The following is a 22921-nucleotide window of genomic DNA, read 5'->3' as shown; positions in this document are numbered from 1 at the left end:
ATTTTTCTTACCCACTGAGTCGGGACAATGACCTGTAGTCAGATTCCTTGAGAGTGTAGCGGAAGGCATCTTCCTTCCCTTCTCAGAGCACTTGGCAAACTTCTCAAAATGACCACCTTTCCCAAAGAATCACGCAGTCCTTAGATGTTAAGCTGTCGGGGCTATTCATGTACACTGAGGGTAATAGCTCCGGTGAAGTAAAGCATGGTCTGGTCCGCGGTCAGGACATCAGAGCCAAGCAGACAGCTGACATCGGCACACGGAGCTGCCTGAAGGCAGAGGCAAGGGGGTGTCCCAGCAAAGGAGAAGGAGGGAATCAAACCATTTTCTGCCATATTTTACCTCTATTCCTTGAGACCCAGAGGGAACCTGATTACACCAGGCTTGTGTTACAGCAGAGCCGACCTGAACATGTTTGTGACTCGGGTTAAATCAGCTTTCCTGAAGTTCACATGCATGTCTTGTGTTTTTTGGCCCCTTCACCGCCTCCTCTCTCCCCCTCCCGCCACTCCCCGCCACAGTCAAGACCACCAGTCTTCTCTCCTTGCTCTGCTATAGCACCTCTGAATGCTTTGAAGAGGGTGATAGTTGAAAATTGGAAGAGCCTACTTAATCTTGATGAGGGTAAAAGAAAAACTCCTGGTGGAGGAAGGGGGTGAGGGGGAGACAACCTCTTTTTGCAAAGCCAGTTCCCCTCCCCATTATAAGCAAATAATGGCAGTTTAATTCAAAACAATTATCGAGCAGTTCCTAGACACAGGCCCCAGAAACCAAACAATGGTGAGCAAAAACCCTCAAGATGTGAGGAAAGCAGAATGAAGGAAGCTATTGAGCCTTTCAACCCTGCTAGGCTAGCCTAAGCAAAGTGGGGGGAGGGGCAACCAAACCAGAATCAAGTGGTTTACATAAAATTAATCTGGCAGGAAGGGAAAGAAACCAAACCTTCCTTTCTTACTAGTATTCATCAAGTTTTAAAATTCCTCAACCAGGAGTGAATAGCAAAGTCATATACACAGAAGTTTATCCTGAAACTTCTGAATCAGACACCCTGGGGCGGAGAACTAGTCATGTGAACTCTAAGGTTTTTTTTGAGGTTGGTTTTGGTTTTGACCTGTGTTTCTGGATAAGAAGGTCTGTAACAGAGTAGTTCTCAAAACTAGCTGACTAATCATAAGAATCACTCGGAACTTAAAAAATACGGCTTCCTGGTCTCTACCTCAGAATGAGTTCGTCCGAATCTTTGGAGATGGGACCCCAGAATATGTGGTGTTGCAAGCCCCACATGTGATTCTGATTAGCTGCCAAGTTTTGGAACGATTGCCTTATACATCCCGAACAAGTCTCAGCATTGGCCCCAGAGCCAGACTGAATAGTCCACAGACTATAAAGCCCAGACCCTGTGCTTTAACAAGCATCGGAGGCTATTAGGGTGTGAGTATGGGGAGCTGGGAACGGGTGAACTCTATGGAGAGATGGAGCCAGCTAGGGATCTGAACATGGAACTATTTGAAGTCTTTGTCCTTCTTGCCCAATCATTTGTTTATGCATTCCAAAAAGATAAATGTGCCAGGCTATGTTTTAGACCTTACAGAGTTCATAATCTAGTGATGGAGATAAACACACGGGTAACTCTAACGCACTGTGCAAGTATAGAAGAGGTGTATGAGGTTTTTTTCTTTTTTTAAGTGACATGTGAACACAAAGGAGGCCGTAATTAACTTAGCCTAGAGGGGCTGATGAAGATTTTCCCATAGACAGGCTGACTTAAAAAGTAAGACAGTAATTCTGGTCAGAGAAAATAGTATGTAAAATAGTTGCACGTTTCTGAAAGTGTGGTCCTCGAACCACCATTATCAGAACACTCAGGCATGTATTATTGACAAACCCGGAACTACACAAACCGAATTTCTTGCACTGGGGCACCACGATATGCATTTCTATTGAGCTTCCTGGGTGATTCTCAAAACACTAGCTTGTGAAAACGCTTGGCAGAGACAGTGGAAGAAGTCAGTTTTATTTGGGGAAATACAAACAATGGGATGTTAGAGAGGGGACTTCCGGACTTCATCTTCTGGCCAAGATGGAGTAACAAGGGCCAGATTTATCTTCCTACCTGAGGCAACCAAAAAACAGACCAAAAAATATGTATATGCAATAGCAGTTTTCAAGGCACTGGGTATCAAGGAATGAAAGCCAGTGATTTTAAAAGTGCAGAAAAAGGAGGTGAACCGTAGGCTTGTGTTGAGCTCAGTTCCAAGCAAGAGCTGCAGGCCATGCATGTGAAAGGAAGCCAGACAGAGCCTGGAGAACACTGTGTGGAGGAAATGGGGAGCTGAGAATGCAGGTGGCCAGCGGCAGGGAAGAGGCCCCGAGGGGAAGGAATGGGATGAAGCCACACCACAGGATAACAAAAGAGTGAACATCTCTGTGCCAACAAATTCAACAACTTGATTAAATGGACAAATTCCTTGAAAGACACAATTACCAAAACTTACTCAAAAGAAACAGATCATCTGAATGATGATAATGGATTATAGTGGTAATGGATTATAGGTGAAAATATCAAGTTAACCGCCAAAAAATAAACAAAATATTAGCAAATAACAACAAGCCCAAATGATTTCTACCAAATGACTTCTACCTAACATTTAAGGAGAAAGAATACCAACTGTCTTCAAACTATTCTAGAGAACTGAAAAGGAAGGAATATCTCCCAGTTCATTCTGTGAGGCCTACATGACCATGATACCACACAATGCGAAAACTATGATCTGTGAAAAAAATTGTTCCATTGGACTTTATTAAAATTAAAAATTTCTCCTTGATGAAGAAATCGTTAAGAAAATGAAAAGACAAATCGCAGGCTAGGAAAAACAGGTATCTGATAAAGAAAGTTACCATATCCAAAATATGCAAAGAACTCTCAACATTCAACAATAAGGAAAAAAAAAAAAAAAGTGGGCAAAAGATCTAATAGATGCTGTACCAAAAAAATGGCAAATAAGTATATGAAAAGATGTTCAATATCATTTGCCACTTGAGAATTGCGTATTAAACCAATGGTGTGATACTGGGAAACACCTATTAGAATGACTAAAACCAAATCCAAAGACACCAAATGCTGACAGAGATGCAGAACAACCCCTCCCATTCACTGCTGGTGGGAACACAAAATGGTGCAGCCACTTCAAAAGATGGCTTGTCAGCTTCCTACAAAGCTAGGCATGCTTTTACCATACGATACAGCAATTGCTCTACCTAAGGTATTTATGTAAGTATTTTGAAAACATATGTCCACACAAAACCTGACATGTTTATTGCATCTTTATTCATAATTGCCCCAAACTGGAAGCAACTAAGATGTCTTTCAATGTGGGAATGAATAAACAAACTTAGATACATGCACACAATGGAATTTTATTTACTGATTTTTTTTATTTACTGATTATTTAATGAGTTATCAAGCCACAAAAAGACCTGGAGGAACCTTAAATGTGTACTGCTAAGTGAAAGAAACCAGTGTGAAAAGCCTACCTACTCTATAACTCCCACTATATGATATTCTAAGACAAAATTCTGCAGACAGCAAGAAGATCAATGGTCTCTAAGGAGAAAGGGTTCACTAGGTAAAGTGCAGGCTTTTTACAGGGTAGTGAAATGATTTTGTATGATGCCATAATGATGTATGGGGACATACATGATATTATACATTTGTGAAAACTCATAGATATTTACAGCACAAAGAGTAAAACTTAATGTATTTGAATTTTAAAAAAATAGTCATTTGAGGGGCACGTGGGTGGCTTACTTGGTTAAGCACCTGACTTCAGCCCAGGTCGTGATCTCATAATTCATGAGTTCAAAGGAGTGTGTGTCTAAATCTAAAAGCAAAAGAAACTGCACATAAGCACTGCACTCTAGTTGATGAAGACATTTCTAGTAGAGGTACAGATTAATAATTCCGGTATTGCTGTATGTGTACACTGGAAGTGAACCATTGAGTAAATAGGCAGTGGGGTTCAGTTTTCTTACTGTGGAGTGGGAATTTACAAATAATCAAGGGAGCAGCCTAGAATGGTCCAGGTGGTAATGGATTATAGTTGGAAATATCCATATAAATTGTGTTTAGCTTCTTGTAGATCAGAGCGCTACATATATAAATGTATGCACACATATTTTTTTCAGCTGAGAAGGCCTGGAAGCAGTAATGGTAAACTCTAGTAATATCAACTACACTCAATGCCCAAATTGATCTTAGTTTCTAATACCATTTCTTAATAAAAGTACCCATGGTTCCTTGGAGAAACGGATCTTACAGTGCCACAAAGCAAAGAAGTAGGAAAACACACACACACACACACACACACAAACACACATTGATAGAAGTATGTAAAAGAGATATGGTAGCCAACTGAAAGATTTCTGAATAGCCAAAGCTGGAACAATTTGAACAACAAAAATAGTATTGGATTTTAATTCAAAGTATAAAGTAAATACCCTTCTGTCCATACTGATGTAAATAGATGTTTCAATAAATAAATAGGGAAGAAGAAACAAATCCCCATGAAGAATTCCAAATAGGGGCACCTGGGTAGTTCAATCCAGTAGGTTCAACATCTGGCTCTTGGTTTGGCTCAGGTCATGGGATCAAGCCCTGTGTCAGGCTCTGAGCTCAGCATGGAGCCTGCTTGGGATTCTCTCTCTCTCTCTCTCTCTCTCTCTCTCTCCTTTCTCCCCCTCCCGCCCCCCCTCCTGTCTCTCCTGATCCTGCCCTCTATCTCTAAATAAATAAATAAAACCTTTTTAAAAAAGAAGAATTCCAAATAATTTATGTCAGTGTTCTGCCCTCAAGGTCAGGGGGCATAACTCCCTGTACCTTAAGTCTGGCTTATGCATAGTGTCTTCTTTCCAAAGAGTACAGCATGGAAAGGGAAGAAAGACTAGTAATTTTACAGCAGTGAAACCTGATAGACTCTACCTTGACCAGGTAATCAGGGTTAGCATCAAGAGTAACAAATCAGTTTCTTGATTTCTCTTTCTGTTGCTTCATTATTGGTGTATAAAAATGCAACTGATTTCTGTACATTGATTTTGTACCCTACAACTTCGCTGAATTCATGGATCAGTTCTAGTAGGCCTCTGGTGGAGTCTTTTGGGTTTTCTATGTAGAGTATCATGTCATCTGCGAAAAGTGAGAGTTTGACTTCTTCTTTGCCAATTCTGATGCCTTTTATTTCCTTTTGTTGTCTGATTGCTGATGCTAGGACTTTCAGCACTACGTTAAGCTATGTTAAACAACTAGGTGAGAGTGGACATCCTAGTCGTGTTCCTGATCTCAAGAGGAAAGCTGTCAGTTTTTCCCCGTTGAGGATGATGTTAGCTGAGGGCTTCTCATAGATGGCTTTTATGATGTTTAGGTAAGCTCCTTCTATCCTGATTTTCTTGAGGGTCTTTCTTAAGAAGGATGCTGTATCCTGTCAAGTGCTTTTTCTGCATCTGTTGAAAGGATCATATGGTTTTTATCTTTTCTTTTGTTAATGTGATGTATCACATTGATTGATTTGTGAATATTGAACCAGCCCTGTAACCCAGGAATGAATCCCACTTGATCATGGTGGATAATTCTTTTTATCCAATGCTGTTGGATTCGATTTGCAAGTATCTTGTTGAGGATTTTTGCATCCGTATTCATCAAGGATATTGGCCTGTAGTACTCTTTTTTTGCTGGGTCTCTGTCTGGCTTGGGAATCAAAGTGATGCTGGCTTCATAGAATAAGTCCAAAAGTTTTCCTTCCACTTCTATTTTTTGGAAAGGCTTGAGAAGAATGGGCATTAATTCTTTTTTAAATGTCTGGTAGAATTCTCCAGGGAAGCCATCTGGCCTAGGGCTCTTATTTGTTGGGAGATTTTTGATAAATCAAGAAGCTGATCCCATTCACAATTGCACAAAAAGCCATAAAATACCTAGGAATAAATCTAACCAAAGATATAGGAAGTCTGTATGATGAAAACTATAGAAAACTTATGAAGGAAATTGAAGAAGACACAAAGAAATGGAAAAACATTCCATGCTCATGGAACAGAAGAATAAATATTGTTAAAATGTCATCACTACCCAAAGAAATCTACACATTGAAGCAATCCCAATCAAAATTGCACCAGCATTCTTCTCAAAACTAGAACAAACTATCCTAAAATTTGTATGGAACCACAGAAGACCCTGAATAGCCAAAGTAATATTGATGAAGAAAACCAAAATGGGAGGCATCACCATCCCAGACATAAGCCTCTACTACAAAGCTGTCGTCATCAANGAGAAGGACAGATACCATATGTTTGCACATATAGGTGGATTAGGAGGGAGCTAATGGAGGACTATGTGGGAGAAGAAGGGGAAAAATAATTGGGGAGAGGGAGGGAGGCAAACCATGAGAGACTCTTGAATGCTGAGAACAAACTGAGGGCTGATGAGGGTGGGGGAGAGGGGAAAATACATTAAACAAACAAAATCTAAGATAATATGAAGTATGGACTTTAGTTAATAATACTCTGTCCACACTGGTTCATTAACTGTAACAGGTATAATCTACTAGTGTAAGATGTTAACATAGGGGAAGCTGGGTGTGGGATATATGGAAACACTCTGTACCGTCTTTTCAATTTTTCTGTTACTCTAAAACGGTTCTAAACCCAATTTCTGCTTGGAAACTGGAACTACAAAATACTACAGAGATAAATTAAAGAGGACCTAAGTAAATAAAGAGATACACTGTATTCATGGCTCAGAAAACCCATGATTGTTAAGATGTCACTTCTCCAAATTGATCTATACCTTCAGCATGATCTTTGTCAAAATCTTAGCAGGCTTTTTGATAGAAACTGACAAACTGATTCTAAAATTCATACGGAAATCCAAAATACTTAGAGCAGCCAAAACAATTTTGGAAAAGAACAAAGTTGGAGGACTAACACTGCTCAATTTCAAGGCTTGATTTCAAGAAATCAAGAGAGACAAATGGATCAATGAAACAATAGTGAGCTCATAAAGAGATCCACACATACATGGACAACTGATTTTTGAGAAGGTACAAAGGCAGTTCAGTGGAGAAAGAATAATCTTTTCAACAAATGGTGCTGGAACTTTAATCCATATACCATATACACATACACAAAAATCTACTTAAAATAGACCATAAACCTAAATGTAAAATCTAAAACTATAAAAGCCTTAGAAGCAGGGTGCCTGGGTGGCTCAGTCGGTTGAGCACTCGACTTCGGCTCAGGTCATGATCTCACAGTTCATGAGTTCTAGCCCCGCGTGGGGTTCTGTGCTGATAGCATAGAGCCTGGAGCCTGCCTCGGATTCTGTCTCCCCCTCTCTCTCTGCCCCTCCCCAACTTGTGCTCTGTCTCTCTCTGTCTCTCAAAAATGAATAAACATTAAAAAAAAAAATTTAAGCCTTAGAAGAAACATCTTTGTGACCTTGGGTTAGGAGGTATTTTCTTAGATATGATCCTAAAAGCATAAGCAACAAAAGAAAAAAAATAAATTGGACTTCATCAAAATTATAAACCTGTTGAACAAGGAAATGGAAAGACAACCGCAGAGTGGTAGAAAATAATTGCAAATCATATATCTGATAAGCCATTTGTATCTAGAATGTATAAAGAAATCTTAAAACTCTAAAAAAATAAGCCGAGGGCACCTGGGTGGCTCAGTAGGTTAAGCATCTGACTTCGGCTTAGGTCATGATCTTGCCCACTTTGGATCCTCTCCTCTGTCTTCCTCTCTCTGCCTCTCCCCCACTTGTTTGTGCTCTCTCTCAAACATAAAATAAAGACCTTAAAAAAATAATAAACCAATTTAAAAATAGACAAAGGATCTGAGTAGACATTTTCTAGTCAAGATACACAAAAAGCCAATAAGCACAAGAAAAGACAAACTTAATAGTAGCCACAAATCAAAAACCAGTGATGGATATGCAAAGAATAAAGAGAAAGGAATTCAAGTATATTACTAAAGAATGCCAGCAAACTATAAGAGAAGAGAGCAAGAGAAGAAAGAATCAGAGAACTATAAGAACAACCATAAAACCACAAAACAAGTAACAAAATGACAATAAGTACATACATATCAATAATTACTTTGAATGTAAGTGCACTAAATGCTCTAATCAAAAAACATAGGGTGACAGAATGAATTAAAAAGCAAGACCCATCTATATGCTGCCTCCAAGAGACTCATTTCAGACCTAAAGACACCTGCAGATTCAAAGCAGGGGATGAAGAATCATTTATCATATAAATGGAATTTGAAAAGAGAGCCAGGGTAGCAATACTTATATTAGACAATATAGACTTTAAAACAAAGACTGTAACAAGAGACAAAGAAGGACACTATATAGTCATAAAGGGGACAATCCAACACGAGGCTATAACAATTGTAAATATTTATGCACCAAACATGAAAGTACCAAAATACATGGAACAGTTAATAACAAACATAAACAAACTAGTCAGTAATAATATAATAATAGTAGGAGACTCTAACACCCCCCTTACATCAATGGATAGATCATACAAACAGAAAATCCACAAGGAAACAAAGGCTTTAAATAGCACACTGGACCAGATGGATTTAACAGATATATTAAGAACATTCCACCCTAAAGCAGCAGAATACACATTCTTTTCAAGTGCCCACAGGACATTTTCCAGAATAGATCACATATTAGGCCACAAAACAAGTCTCGACAAATTCAAAAAGATCAGACCTACCATAAGTCTTTATTGACCATAATGCTATGAAACTAGATCAACCACAAGAAAAAAATCTGGGCAGTGCACAAATACATGGAGTTTCAATATCTTTAATTATTATGGAAATGCTAATTAAACCCACAGTGAGTTATCACTATAATCTAGTAGAATAACTAAAGTTAAAAAGATTGACAGTACCAAGTATTGGCTAGGATCAGGAGAAGCCTGAGCTCTCATAGTCTTCTGGTAGTAAGGTAAAATGGAACAGCCTCTTAGGAAAAGATTTGGACTGTTTCTTAAAAAGTTGAACATACAGATATCATATGACTCAACCATTCCACTTCTTGATATTTACCCAAGAGAAATAAAAGCATATGTCCATAAAAAGACATTTACACATGTGTTTATTGCAGCTTTATTTATAATAACCAAAAACTGGAAATGATTCAAATAAACATCAATAGGTAAATGGATAAACAAAATGGATTAACAAAATAGGAACACTGTTTTGAAAAAAGAGTAAGTTACTAATATACACAACATGAATGAGTCTTGATGTAATTATACTTTATGAAAGAAGCCAGACAAAAAAAGGAATACATAAAATTTGATTCCATTTATATAAAATTTTAGAAATTGCAAGCTAATATAGAGCAACAAAAAGTAGAGCAGCATTTCCCTGGGGTCAAGAAGGAATTACAAAGAGATAGGGGACTTCTGAGGATGATGGATATATTCATTCTCTTGATTGTGGTAATGGTTTCATGGATTTTTGACATGTGTACATCTTCAATACCTGTACTTTTTGTATGTTAATATATATCAGTAAAGCTGTTTTTTTTTTAAGTGTTACTTTCAAGGACAGATGTATATAAATGATCAGACACTGAGGATGCTGTCTTTCTTCCACCTTTTTCTTCCTCAAACAGCTGGATGAGTATCATCAGGTAACCTCAGGAAAAGCTCTTGTTTCATATGCTCCTGTTTTCAAGTTCTTTTGTTTCCATGGGGTAGTCAAAACCAAGAATCAGTGAACTATTTCATAGATAATAGTAATCTTAGCTTCATTTCCATAAATCATCACATACTGGCTAATTTCTGCCCTTCCTTGTGGATTGTCGATAAGGTGGGTGTTACTCGATATGGCCATTTGACAAATGAAGGCAAATGGAGAGGAAACGAGGAAGTTCAAGAAGTTTGCCCAGGGCTATCCAGCAATTTAGCTGAAAATGGAAGTGGTATTTCCTGGCCACATCCAGTGCACTTTGCAGGACGCTGGCTGCTGTGAGTCAGTCCATCTTCTCACTCAGAAGGTCAGTTTTGAATGATAATAAATAAAATAGGATTCAGAGAAAGAAGGCTGAACCAAAGCGTCTCAGCCTTCTCACTGCTTCTCCTACAGGGAGCCTTCTAACTCAACCTTAGATGTCACTTCACATGCCTAGTGTGATCATTATTGCATGCTTACTAATAAGCCTACATGGTGGCTACAACTGTGATCATCTCCTTTTAACAGATGAAGAAACTGAGGCACAGAGTTTTAGTAACTTGAGTGATGTCACAGAACTAGGATTAGAACTCACACAGTATGACTGTGTCATTCCATGCCCCTAATAGTGCATTTTATGTAACATATGTAAATTAAGACATCCTCAGATTGTTTTAAATAGATTGAGAAGTCATAGATTAGGCTGGGAAGCACAGAAATCTGCCTGATTGTACAGTCTAGGGCCCACTCCCATGCAAGCCCCATTTATTGCTTAGATTTACCTCTTTCTTTAGTTCTGTGCTATTTCCCATCTACTTATACCTGAATCAGTACCATATTGTTCTAAATACTGTCTTGTCTTTTTGCAATTAGCTGCAATTGCCAGCGAGACAAACACCATTCTTTTTCTTTTACAACTATCTCTGAATATTCTTTCTTACTTACTTACTCTTACAATCCTGTTGAATACCATACTCATGGATTTTATTGAGCTTATGGAATAATTTAGTGAGAGTAAATATCTTTAGTCTTCCTCTCTGGGAAACAGATATGCCTTCCCATTTATTTAAGTCTTATTTTTATCTTCTTCCAGTAGAGTTTCAAGATTTTTCTTCATATTGGTCTCTATTATTTTATTCACTCGTCCATTTTTTAAAACAGTAGGCTTAATGCCCAGCACAGAGCCCATTGTGGGACTTGAACTCACAACCCTGAGATCAAGACCTGAGCTGAAATCAAGAGTCGGATATCAACTGACTGAGATACCCAGGCACCACTTCAGTTTTCTTTTTAAACCCTTTGAGCTTAAACACTTTGATGACTTGTTTCAAAAGTTAATATTCCCTTTAGTTTATTTGAATGTGCCTAGCATTTGCAGACAATTTTTTTAAATTTCCTGTGGCATATCTTTCTTCATACTGGAGTTTGGTATCATTACACTATCATTTCTCTCTCTTTCTTCCTTTTTGTCTTATGGTATTTTTACTATTAAAATCCTGGCTTATTTCTTTTCGTTTGATGGCTATGGATCCACAAAGACTTTCTTTGCTCTGGATACTGTGTGCAGGAATTCTCAGTGACTTCCTATGTCTCCTCATGTGGGCCCCGTTTGTAGATTCTCTTCGAAGTCTATATGTTAAGAGCTTCTGTTCTAGACTCTGAATTTCTGTCATGTAAGGGAGATAGTGAGCTGGCCAGAGACTGAATCAGCTATGATTAGTGGAGTGGTTCTGTCTCCTCTTCTTCTCCTTCTTCTTCTTCTCCTTCTTTCTCCTTCTTCTTCTTCAATAATGTCTTAAATCTCCCTACTTGGATTTATTCCCCTAGTTAGTTTACTGTCTTCCTTTCCAGCATGGTCACAGATCTTTAGATTTTTCCTCCCAATTCAGGGGACAGCAGACATCTAATCTTTAGAAAGAAACAGCATTCTAATGTCTTCACCAGCCTCACTCTCCCCACTGCACCAATCTCAAGAGCTGCTATGATTCCTCTCTCATCCCTGGAGCCTGAAGTATAAAGGATAGATATTTAAATAGGCAAAACTTCAAGACTTTGATACTCACGATCTTAATCCACAGTAGAAATCATTCTTTTGATGGCTGAGTAATATTCCATCGTGTGTGTGTGTGTGTGTGCGTGCGTGCGTGTGTGTGTGTGTGTGTGTAGTCTTTATCCATCTATCAGACAATGGACACTTGGGGTCTCATCATAGTTTGGCTATTGGTGATAATACTGCTATAAACATCGGGTGCATGTACCTTTTGAATATGTATTGTTGTATCCGTTGGGTAAATACCTAGTAGTGCAACTGCTGAATCATAAAGTAGTTCTATTTTTAGTTTTTTTGAGGAACCTCCATACTGTTCTCCAGAGTGGCTGCACCAGTTTGCATTCCCACCCACAGTGCAAGAGGGTTTCCCTTTCTCTGCACCCTCACCAACACCTGTTGTTTCTTGTGTTGTTAATTTTAGCGATTCTGACAGGTGTGAGGTGATGTCTCATCGTGGTTTTGATGGATTTGTATTTTCCTAATGTAGAGTGACATTGAGCATCTTTTCATGTATCTGTTAGCCATCTGGATATCTTCTTTGGCAAAGTGTCTCTTCATGTCTTCTGCCTATTTTGTAACTGGGTTATTTGTTTTTTGGGTGTTGAGTATGATAAGTTCTTTATAGATTTTGGATACTAACCCTTTATTAGATATGTCATTTGCAAATATCTCCTCCAAAAAAGAATGTTTTAAATCAAGGGCAAACTTTCAAAAAATGGACTTCTAGGTATATATTTGTGTGCCCTTTTCACCCATGAAAACTTACCACTATAAAGATTCAGGCAGAGATAACACAAAAACCTCACTAGGCAAAACCTCAGGACAACCTGGAAAATGACAGAGCAGCACCTGAGAAGTGTTTTGTCCACACAGTTCAGCCACAGGAAACCCATTTCGAATACCCCTCACCCACTCAGAGGAACTGATCTGGTCTCTATTTCCAATCATGTTTTTAGGGATTTCGGAAAGGATCTTCCAGAAAGTACTTTTTCATCTGTCCATAACTTCCAAACCTGCATATTCCCACCAGAACGTTAGCTCCTAAAATTATCCAAGTGAAAAAGAAATTGAATTGAGAGAAAACAGACACACCTCCAAACAAGAGCTTTTTCTGATTTAAGAAACATAGTGTGCATATGCTTTAGAAACCTTGAATATATAGGAAAGTAGAAAAAAAGTATTATTGATTATCTTATAACCACAATTAATATAGTTACATGTTTCTTTTGATTTCCTCCACCCCCCCCCCAGGTATACTCAAACATACACACAATTATGATAAATTTATTTTCAGTTTTGCTTTCTACTTTTACAAGCATTTTAAACATCATCATATATGTTGGCTTCATGTATTCCTTCAGAGAAGAAAGAGGATCCTGAATTTTTAAAGATCCAATATCCCTAATAGAGAAATTCACAAAGAAAGTAAACAGACAATACAAAAAGTAAGGAAAGGAACTGTGGAATACTTACTGGTTAAAACATGCTTATAATAAAAAATGTAATTTAAAAAGTAAGGGTTCATTTTTACCTACAAATTTTTGTAGGAGGGATATCTAAATTATTGTATCCAATGCTGGCAGGTAATTCAGCAAAAAAAAAGAGCCTCTTTTTTTTAACGTTTTATTTATTTCTGAGAGAGAGAGACAGCTGAGCAGGGTAGGGTCAAAGAGAGAGAGAGACACAGAATCCGAAGCAGGCTCCAGGCTCTGAGCTGGCTGTCAGCACAGAGCCCCACGTGGGGCTCGAACCCACAAACCGTGAGATCATGCCCTGAGCTGAAGTCGGACGCTTAACCGACTGAGCCACCCAGGCGCCCCCGCAAAAAAAAACCTTTAAAGCCATAGAAAGTTTAATACCTTTTAAAGACCTAGAATTCCAACTTCCAGATATCTATCTTAAGTAGAGAAATCACCATACACACAATATGCCCTGCAGCTTAATTTAAAATCATGGTGGGGGGGGAACATTAGAGACAAACTATCCAAAAATAGGGGGCACTGAACTAAATTATGTTATGCCTAGGCTTTATAACATTACACAGACATTAGAGACAGTTATAAAATTTATGTAATTATTTGAAAAAAGATATAATACAATGTAAAGCAAAAGCACATAATTATATAAAAACATAACATCTGAAGAAATAAAGTGCTATGAGATATGTTTGGATGATAGTATTGGAGATGTTTTCCCTTTTTCTGTAACACTTCTTTCTTAGAACCATTTTGATAATTTAATCTTTAAATTGCGGTGTGCTTACCCAATCTTTAAATAGTCATTACAATTCTGACATGATGAGCAGGGAAAAGAAAAGGAGATAGTTATTACTGAAAGATCTAAGCAGTTGCATACACTACAAATGATGGAATTCTCTCATTCCACTTGCCTTACAAACTTCAAAAATTTGTGGCCTAAACTGTGAGCGATTCTTTTCTCATTTTCTATGTTAATTATCATAAATGCCTCTTTTATCCTTGAATGTAATGAAAGTTCACGGAATGCTTGATGAATTGACCCCAGCTGTGGATTGAGGTGAGGGCAGGGAGTCACCTTCATTCATGTGACAATATAGCTTTCTAGAGCAACTTTCAAAATAAAACCAGCAGCTAAAGTGACACATGAACTGGCCATGAAAGCGACCACTACTGATCAGACACTTCCACACCATTCTCACCCCCACCCCCACCGTGTGTCTCTCTAGGTCATGTTTAATCAAGATCCTGGCATGTGGGTAATCAATAGATAATTTATTGGGTAAATGCATTAATTAATGAAAAGCAGTGTCTAGACTGATTCATTTAACACATGGCAGGTAGGGGCACCTGCCTGGCTCAGTTGGTGGAGCATGTAAGTTCAAGTCCCACATTTGGTGGAGAGATTACTTAAAAAATAAAGTCTTCAAAAATAAAAAATAAAACATGACAGGTAATTTCTAGTTCTTGCTAATATGCACTGAGTGTCAATTCCATGGTTGGCAATTGTCTTTGAAGGGCTGGCTACATTTGAAAAGCAAATACCACCAACTGTAGCTGAGATTCCAGTCTCTAGAAAATGGGGCAGACCTGATAGACCAAGTTGACTCCTAGCTTAAAACTCAAAGTCTCCTGTGATCCCATTCAAATTAATGATATGCCGTGTTCAGTTATTAATTATACAGCAGCTCCCGGAATGGTGAACGACACTGCGTAAGATGCATCCTTGGAGAGATTCGGGTCCTTCTGCCTTGCCCCTAGTACAGCACTGGAGCATATTGTTCTCTCCTGTAATGTCCCATCAAAGTCAATGTTGCAAATATTAAATATTCTACACCTTCTGATGGGACTTTTGCTCATAGTTAGGGAACATAAGGAACCTTAGTACAAAGTAATTTGCAAAGTAATAACAATGTTTCCTACCCAGGTGGTAGCTCAGAGGAGATTTAATTGGATAAAATTACCCCATGGTAAGAATAATACTTTGTAGTTAATGTCACAATTAACATGCAAGAATCTTGAAGAGATTTATGAATATTGATTAAACATCAGAACACCATTTTAAGGGAGATGGTATTAACATTATTTTACGGAGCCCAGAGAGGAATGTTTTCTTATTCCAGAGCACACAGCAAGCAGTGAAGAAAGAACCCCAGTCTGCAGTGGCTTGATATGAGAACTATTTTTCCACACTTTTGGAAGCTTTCCTCTTCTATAACATATTATAACTAAAATGGTCTTAAAAAGTTTTTTCTTCCTCAGTGTATCTTATTATTGCCCCCAAAGAATGCATTTCTGATTGTCAGAGTCAGAAAATATTTAAGTCATTTCTCTTGACCCCCTGAGATTTTAGCTGGGAAAGTTCTGTTTATAATTAGTTTGCCCTCCCCCTTTCAGCTGTAAATATTTGGCATCAGCAGAATCAAATATGAAATTCACAAATCACTGGGGCTGGGAGGGACATCAAAAATAGAGTCAAGTCCTCTTGATGTCCAGATGAGTAGGCTCAGGCCCAAGGGAATGGAAAGATGGAAAGGGGTCTCTAGCCAAATAATAAAGAGGCTCCAACATTGTTGAAATGTCTTTAGTTGCAGAGAATCCCCCACCCCATGACCCTTATGCCCTGACTGCACCCTTAGTTTGCCAGGCAGTTGAGCATCTTGAGTTGAATGGATGTAAGTGATTCTGTGGTCTGGCATAAAAGTGAAACTGATGGCAGAGGATCCAAGTTTTCAGCTCAGTGAGATTCAGCGGGAAAAAAAATTCAAACTCTCAAGTTCTAACTTGACTCTTAAAACAAGCCAATGGGCTGGGTGCTACCAAAATGAAATAATGTATGTAAAAACATCTATCCCAGTGCCTGGCAAAGAGAAAGCCCTCAATAAATGCTTCCTCTTGTGCTCCACCCAGCCCCCCACCCCGAACCCCCTTCTATGCCCGCTGGAGTCCAAGATGTAAAAGTGCTTGATCCACATATCTATGTGCCTTAAATAGTGCAGAGATTTTGTTTGAATTTGCAGAAGCTTCAAGTACTCTATCAGATGTTTCTTTAAAAGCTTATAAATTATTCTCTAAGCTTTCTTTAAAAACAAATAAACATTAAAATGAATATGCATTAAAGTTCATAATCAATAAAGTGTGATCAGGAGTGGAGTGAGAGGAAGTGTACAGCCCGAATGAGTCAGACTAATAGCTGTCACACGAGCCTGTGTTTGGGAATCAAACCTGAGGCATCCTAGAGATGGAGACCCCCAATTCCGTAATTTTCCCTGGCAAAAGTCCTGCTTTGGGGGGATGAGCAAGACTCACTTTCTTCACACATCAAGTGAATCTCTACTTCTGTTTGTTCAACAAGCCCAGAGGGAATCAGAATATAGGAACTGAAATCAACATTTGTTGCTGTTGTTGTTGCTTTTGCTTGAAGTCTGCCTCTACAATTTGGATGACACAGCAATCCCACAAAAGTAGGTCCTGGTGACCCAGTGACCTTTCCATTATTATACTATATTTAAAATATCTTTCCATCAATTACAGTATTTGAAATTCTGAATATTAATAAAAATATGATGACAGAGAGGGTGATGATGAAGAGTGGGTGACGTGGCTACTTCTGCTTAACTGCACTGGATAAATAGAAACTGTGACAAGGCTGATCATATCTGCTATTCTCTTTTGGAAGATACAAAATGTCTAATATTGAAATCTTGGTCCCTCCCTCCCCTTAACATGACAGATTATTCAACCCACGATCAAAAGATTTCACTATATTGTAGGAGAAAATATTTTGGAAGTGAAACTATGTCTTTAATGTTTCTAAGGAAAAGAATTCATATCTGATAAAAGCAATACTTTTAGATGTGTCATATGCAAAAAGGGTACCATATAATTAGAAGTGAATTTAGACAGAAAGACAGAAAGATGAGATGTAAAAGCAGATAATTAGTGCACTGTTATAATTAGCAAATACTTCTCAATCCCATGGTAACTGTGCTCTGAAAAGGACTCCTGCCGGTTAAATAATATTTCCTGAAAGCAGTTTTCTTCTTTCTCTTTAAATGGAAAGTTTGAATTGTTATCTCCTTGAAAACCATGCTGTAATATGTCATAAACTGACTTATGTCTGTATAAAGTCTTTCAGGCAAAAGACACACCAACTACAAAACCCAACAAATATATTTGTAGAAGGAAAGAATTATAACAAATCTTTTTAGTGACTTGTGTTCTAGATATAATTTTGAGTATGATTTTTCAAAAACAGGTATTTGTACAACAAAAATACGCAAAAAAGATATTTGTGTCACAAAAAATAACTTTAAAATTGAGCAACTATTTCATATTGAACATGGTTAATCAGTTCAAAATGTCTGGACATTGGAAATAGTGAAAATTTGGGGGATGTATTCCAGGAGTTTAAATATTTTTACTCTTCCAGCAGATGATAAGAAAGAAAGAGAACTAAAAAATTCAAGCAAAAAAAAAAATTCCTTTCTCACTTTTTCTGAAGCCTTCCCCCCAATACTTAGCATAACAAAATGATGCAGTTACAAAGGTATTTTTCCAGAGTGATGGCATAACTCAGTATATAGCCTTTGATCCTGAGCAGTTAGTTGTGTGACTTTCAACTTCCTCTGTGAAATGGATCTGATAATGCAATGTCACAAGTTTTGGGAGAGCAGAGTAAGATACTTGGCCTGGGGGTGGGGAATGCTTTGCAAACTATGAAATATTTTCTTAAGTTGGGAACAAAAATTAAATTCTCAATTTTATCCCTCAAATATCAAAGATTTGTTTTAGACATAACGTGAACTTTACCTGAATAGCACTGTTCCAAACGGAGCGGTGTAAAACCAGAAAGTTGGCCCAGTCTTACCAATGACAGGCAATGGGACCCAAAAGTTAGTCAAACACTTTCCATCAACCTGAGATTGGCTAGGACAAGCAGTGACATATGGTGACATTAGTGAGAAGGGCAACCTGACAGCAGAACAGAGAGAAAGGACTGATTTATGAAGTTTGCAACAGACTTGCCCTTTTATCACTATCCAAAAAATGTCAGTGACAATGAGAAAAGCAGACAATGGGAAAAGCAAGTCTGAAACTGTTTTGGGCTTCATGTCTTCTTAAAAGTTTCCACAAGAACAGGGGTAGGACAGTGGGGCTCGCCTTGGTATCTGGGTTAACCAGAGTGGATAAAGTGTATAAATGACCTTGGGTAGCCTCCCTCAGCATAGCTATGACAATGACTCAAATTTTTCAAGAAAGTCTTCCTCAAGAGGGGGATCTGTTGTGTAACTGAATGGTCCCCTAAGCACAGGGATGGGAACAAATCTGATTATTGCTCACCTTTGTTCTGGAACATATACAGCTTGATAGAGTCTCTAAAACCACTAACTGCTCTCTGGGATCATTCCAATACAGCAGGTACATTAGAGACAGCGGAAGGAGAGGTAGCTCATCTTAGAAAGAACTGAGCATGTAGCCTTATGACTGTGCCTACTTAGAATTATTGGGGTGGAAAGATTTTGATAAACAAATCAAAAGAAAGCGATAGGCCAAGATAAAATGCTGATTAATACCAGCAATAGGAACAGACATTTTTAGAAAGTGTTTTTAATCAGCTCCCCAGTATGAGGTTAACCAACTGTGTCAGCAGAACTAAATTACAGACTCATAGGAAAGGAAAAAGCAAATAAGAGAAGAGAATTCTGAAACAAATTCAAACTATTCCCTCCTGGGGTAAAGAGCTAAAAGCACTGAGGAAGGCTCATTGGTTGAGGGTCTTGAACAAATAAGCCCAAGCATTTAATGAGTACAAGTATCCGAAAATACATAATATTTTTTGGTCTAAATTAGTTTAGGATTAAAAAGGGTGCTGGCCAGCTATCATCAAAATGCAGGAGTACAAAAGGAAAAAGAGTTAAATGCTCAAAGAAAAAAAGTGGTGACTGCCAGGGACAAAATCACAAGTCAGGGAACAAATTGGCCATGGCATTTAGTCCTTAGGTCAGTGGTGTGCCTGGTCCCACAGAGCCAAAGATTACCAGTACACAGTATAGCTGGACACTTAACCACGGTTGAGTCTGACCTTCAAAACAGTGATTTCCAGAGCACCGGAGGCTCAACCATACTCTTCACGGTGCTCAGATACTGATTAGGAACACGGCAAAGTGACAGTTATAAAAAGAGCCGTAACTATCCATTTTCAATTTTGTGGTTTATAAGTTCTTCAGCATTCTGATTGTGCTAAGTAGTGCTTCTTTGTTTTCATTTTTCTTGATTTTTAAGATGATCAGGCGGTTATGTTGTTGCAATAAATTATTATTTTAACTTAATCCCATGTTTAGGAAAACACGAAGTGGAACAAAAGCTTCCAGTGAATGGCATTTGGTTTGCTGAGATAGGTAACCGCGATTAGGCACGGTATATGTGTAAATTATATGTATGTATATATACATGTAACATATGTATGTATAAATTATCTCTTGCCCCGCAGACTCAGTGTGCAATGTTACAAGGAAAAGACAAATGTGAAATCAGGAAAGAAAGTACCTCCAAAGGGTGCCTGGCCAGTGAAGAAAGGATTAAATGTTTTACCCTCTAAACCACACTAAAGAATATCCAGACAAAATGTAACAGTAACAAAAATAATCCTATGCTTTGACATCTTTCTGTTCACTTTCGTTCTTTCAGGTGTATTTTTCAACAAAGACCTAAGACGTCATTTGCAAACTTAGTAATATCTGGAGGTTATAGTGCCTAAGGAGGAATTCTTCTGATACTTGAGTTCCCTGTGCGGGAGGGAGGAGAGAGGGGGAGTCTCCAAAGAAATTGAGTGTTAATAAATGGGGGGGGAGGTGCGGAGTCTGCAGTAGAAGCATTTATGTTTTCCTTGCCTGGAATACAAAGCACAAGAGTTTAAGATTTCAGTGTTTTGAAGAAATTATTGTCACTTTTATAGAATCAAGTATATTTTTCAAAAATTATTTATTATTATCATAAATTTGGGCCTCACAAATATCTGTATCTGTAGTGATAATATTTCAAAATGGTGCCTTTGAAAATGGAGGCTTCATATAGTTCATCAATATCAACAAGTTTGCAGTTACAGGTTTACAAGATACGTTTCCACTTTAAATACCAAAGCTGAATTGCAAGACATTAGCATTGATTTCTTCCTAAAATTAGTGTTCATTTTTCCTAATCATTAGTGTTCACTTTTTTCTCAACTGAATATCTCTTCTTTCTATAGTCATTGTGTGATATTTGTTCAGCGGACTTGGTCATGCTGATATATAAAGTAGAATCTGTTTAAAGTAGAATCTGTTTAGAACTTGGCACACTGAACAGATTTAAGATGTCCTTAGGTCATTGCTTCCTAAAGAGGAGTTAAAGATGACTTAGGAGCATAGATCACAACGCACTGTTTTAAATTTATTATATTTATTGTACTCTGCATTAGGAAAAAATATAAAAGAAATCCTATGATACAGTTTCATTTTAAAATACATATATGTGTGTTATTATGGAGACTATTTTTTTAAAGAACAAATAAAGAGTAATTCATAGGGCATTAAAGCAGGACAAAAAAAAAATCCATGGTTGTATGTAAATGGCTGAAGTCAAGGCAAGGAAACACTGCTTTAGGATAATCTTCTCCTATCCAAATCCAAAATAACAACCTCTGTAAAATTTACTGTGAGATAGGTATTTGTGCAATGTCTTAACACTAAACATTTTTGTTTATTTTGAAGCCACACATTTTCTATGTATCTAATTTTATAATACAGGATCTCTAACTGCAAGCATAAAAAGTACAATTGGAAAACAAAATAATATTAGCCAGTTCATTTTGCAGGAGATAACTTCTTCAAATGTCATCAGCCGATTAGTGACAGAGTTCAGATTTGACTCTGAGTATCTTAAATCTCAGCTCTGTCACTCTCCTTCATTCCCACTTCCCAGAATTTTGACTGGGTAACTTTGTACATGCTAAGAGCTCTTTGTGATAAACCAGTTTCCTAAATCATTCTTCAGTTTCAGCCTGCGAGCACTAAATAGTTGCAAATAAAATAGCTTATAGTGCAGTATATCAAAAAGTTCTGGTTTCCTCAAAAGATTTTTAACTATGGGGCACCTGGCCAGCTCAGTCGGTAGAGCAGGTAACTCTTGATCTGGGGGTTGTAAGTTTCAGCCCGGTGTTGGATGTAGACATTCCTTAAAAAATAAAGTCTTAAAAAGAAAGAAAGATTTTTAACTAGAAGGTATGTGACTCAACAAGTAACGAAGAAAATGCAATGGGCTTATCACAAAAGCTAGACTAGGATGTAACACATTATTAAGGTTTAAACCTCAAAGAACATTAGGCTGTTTTTTGTTAATATTCAATAAGTAAAAAAAAAAAGGACATAGTAAACTGCAGAGTTTTTCACAAAATAATAAAAAAAAATGTAGATGACTGAAGATAAACCTACAAGCAAATTTTCTGTACCAAACACCCAAATCAATACAAAATTCAAAGTAGCAAAAATTTTGAATGAAAGAAAATCAGGGAATGAGGAGAAGGCAATAAACAACTGATTTGTTTTAGCAAAAAATTGAAGCTAAAAATAAAAATGTTTCAGAATTAGAAGTGTCTACTAAAAAATTTAGTTTGTCCAAAGAGGATATAGAATGTCTTTGTAAAGGGTCTAGGTTGTAGTGGGGTTCAGGGAAGCAGGGTAAAATGCTTTTTTGTAAACTTGAAACCTAAACATCTCAATGGGTTATTATGTCTGTTTAGACTCCACGAAACTCCTTCTCACATCCTTAAAAGGCAAGCTACTGAGGAGGGACAGTTTGAGGGGATTTTTTTTTTTTTAATTCTGGGGTAAATAAGGCCTGAACCTCTCCACTCCTTCCCTGGGTGACTTGGGGCCAGACTTCTGCTTAGGGTCACTCAGTCACAGGAAGTGGATGCAAAAGGCAGGACTTGTTTATGTGTTTGGGGGTTGGTTGGAGAAAAGTAAAGCCTATGAGACCCCAACACCATCACCACCAAATACAAGCTCTCCTGGCTTCTTTCTTCCTGCTGTGTGGAGGGGTCTTCCACAGGTCAGTAAGCTCCCTGCCTGCTGCTGTCCTACCGGGACCCAGTGATGAAATCAGTGTGTGAGCCAGGGAGGAGAGAGAAGCCATCACACAGCCCCCACACTCACACACCACCATCAACTGCACACGGGCTGCTTCTTCGAACAGGAGACACCTACGCACTGACCTTCAGTGATCTCAGGAAAGAAGAGTAAGAAAGCCTTCTTGCATAATTGTGAATTTTTAATGTTGGGAGATACAAATTTAAAGAGAGAACTTTAAGACATGCAGAAAAGAAAGAAGAAATTGAATGGGTCACTTCACCTTAGTCTCTGCTTGCTCATCTGTGAAATGGGCAGATGAAACTAAATGCTTTGACTTAGCTCTAACTTTCTCCAGTTCTTTGTAGTGGAAAAGGGGATGCAAAAAGTGGGCCCAAGGCAGAGCAATCACCTCACCCGACTTGTGATGGTGATTGACACTTCCCAGAGCAGGATGGTCATTTCTGGGATGGCCAAAGGGACATTGTGAAAGAGCACGGAGCACGGGGCCGTTTACCCCTAGCCTTAGTTCCCAACACACA

The sequence above is a fragment of the Crocuta crocuta genome, unplaced genomic scaffold (assembly GCF_008692635.1).
Source record: "Crocuta crocuta isolate KB4526 unplaced genomic scaffold, BGI_CrCroc_1.0 scaffold113, whole genome shotgun sequence".
In the NCBI taxonomy this organism is placed as follows: domain Eukaryota; kingdom Metazoa; phylum Chordata; class Mammalia; order Carnivora; family Hyaenidae; genus Crocuta; species Crocuta crocuta.
Note: the sequence above shows the minus strand (reverse complement) of the source record.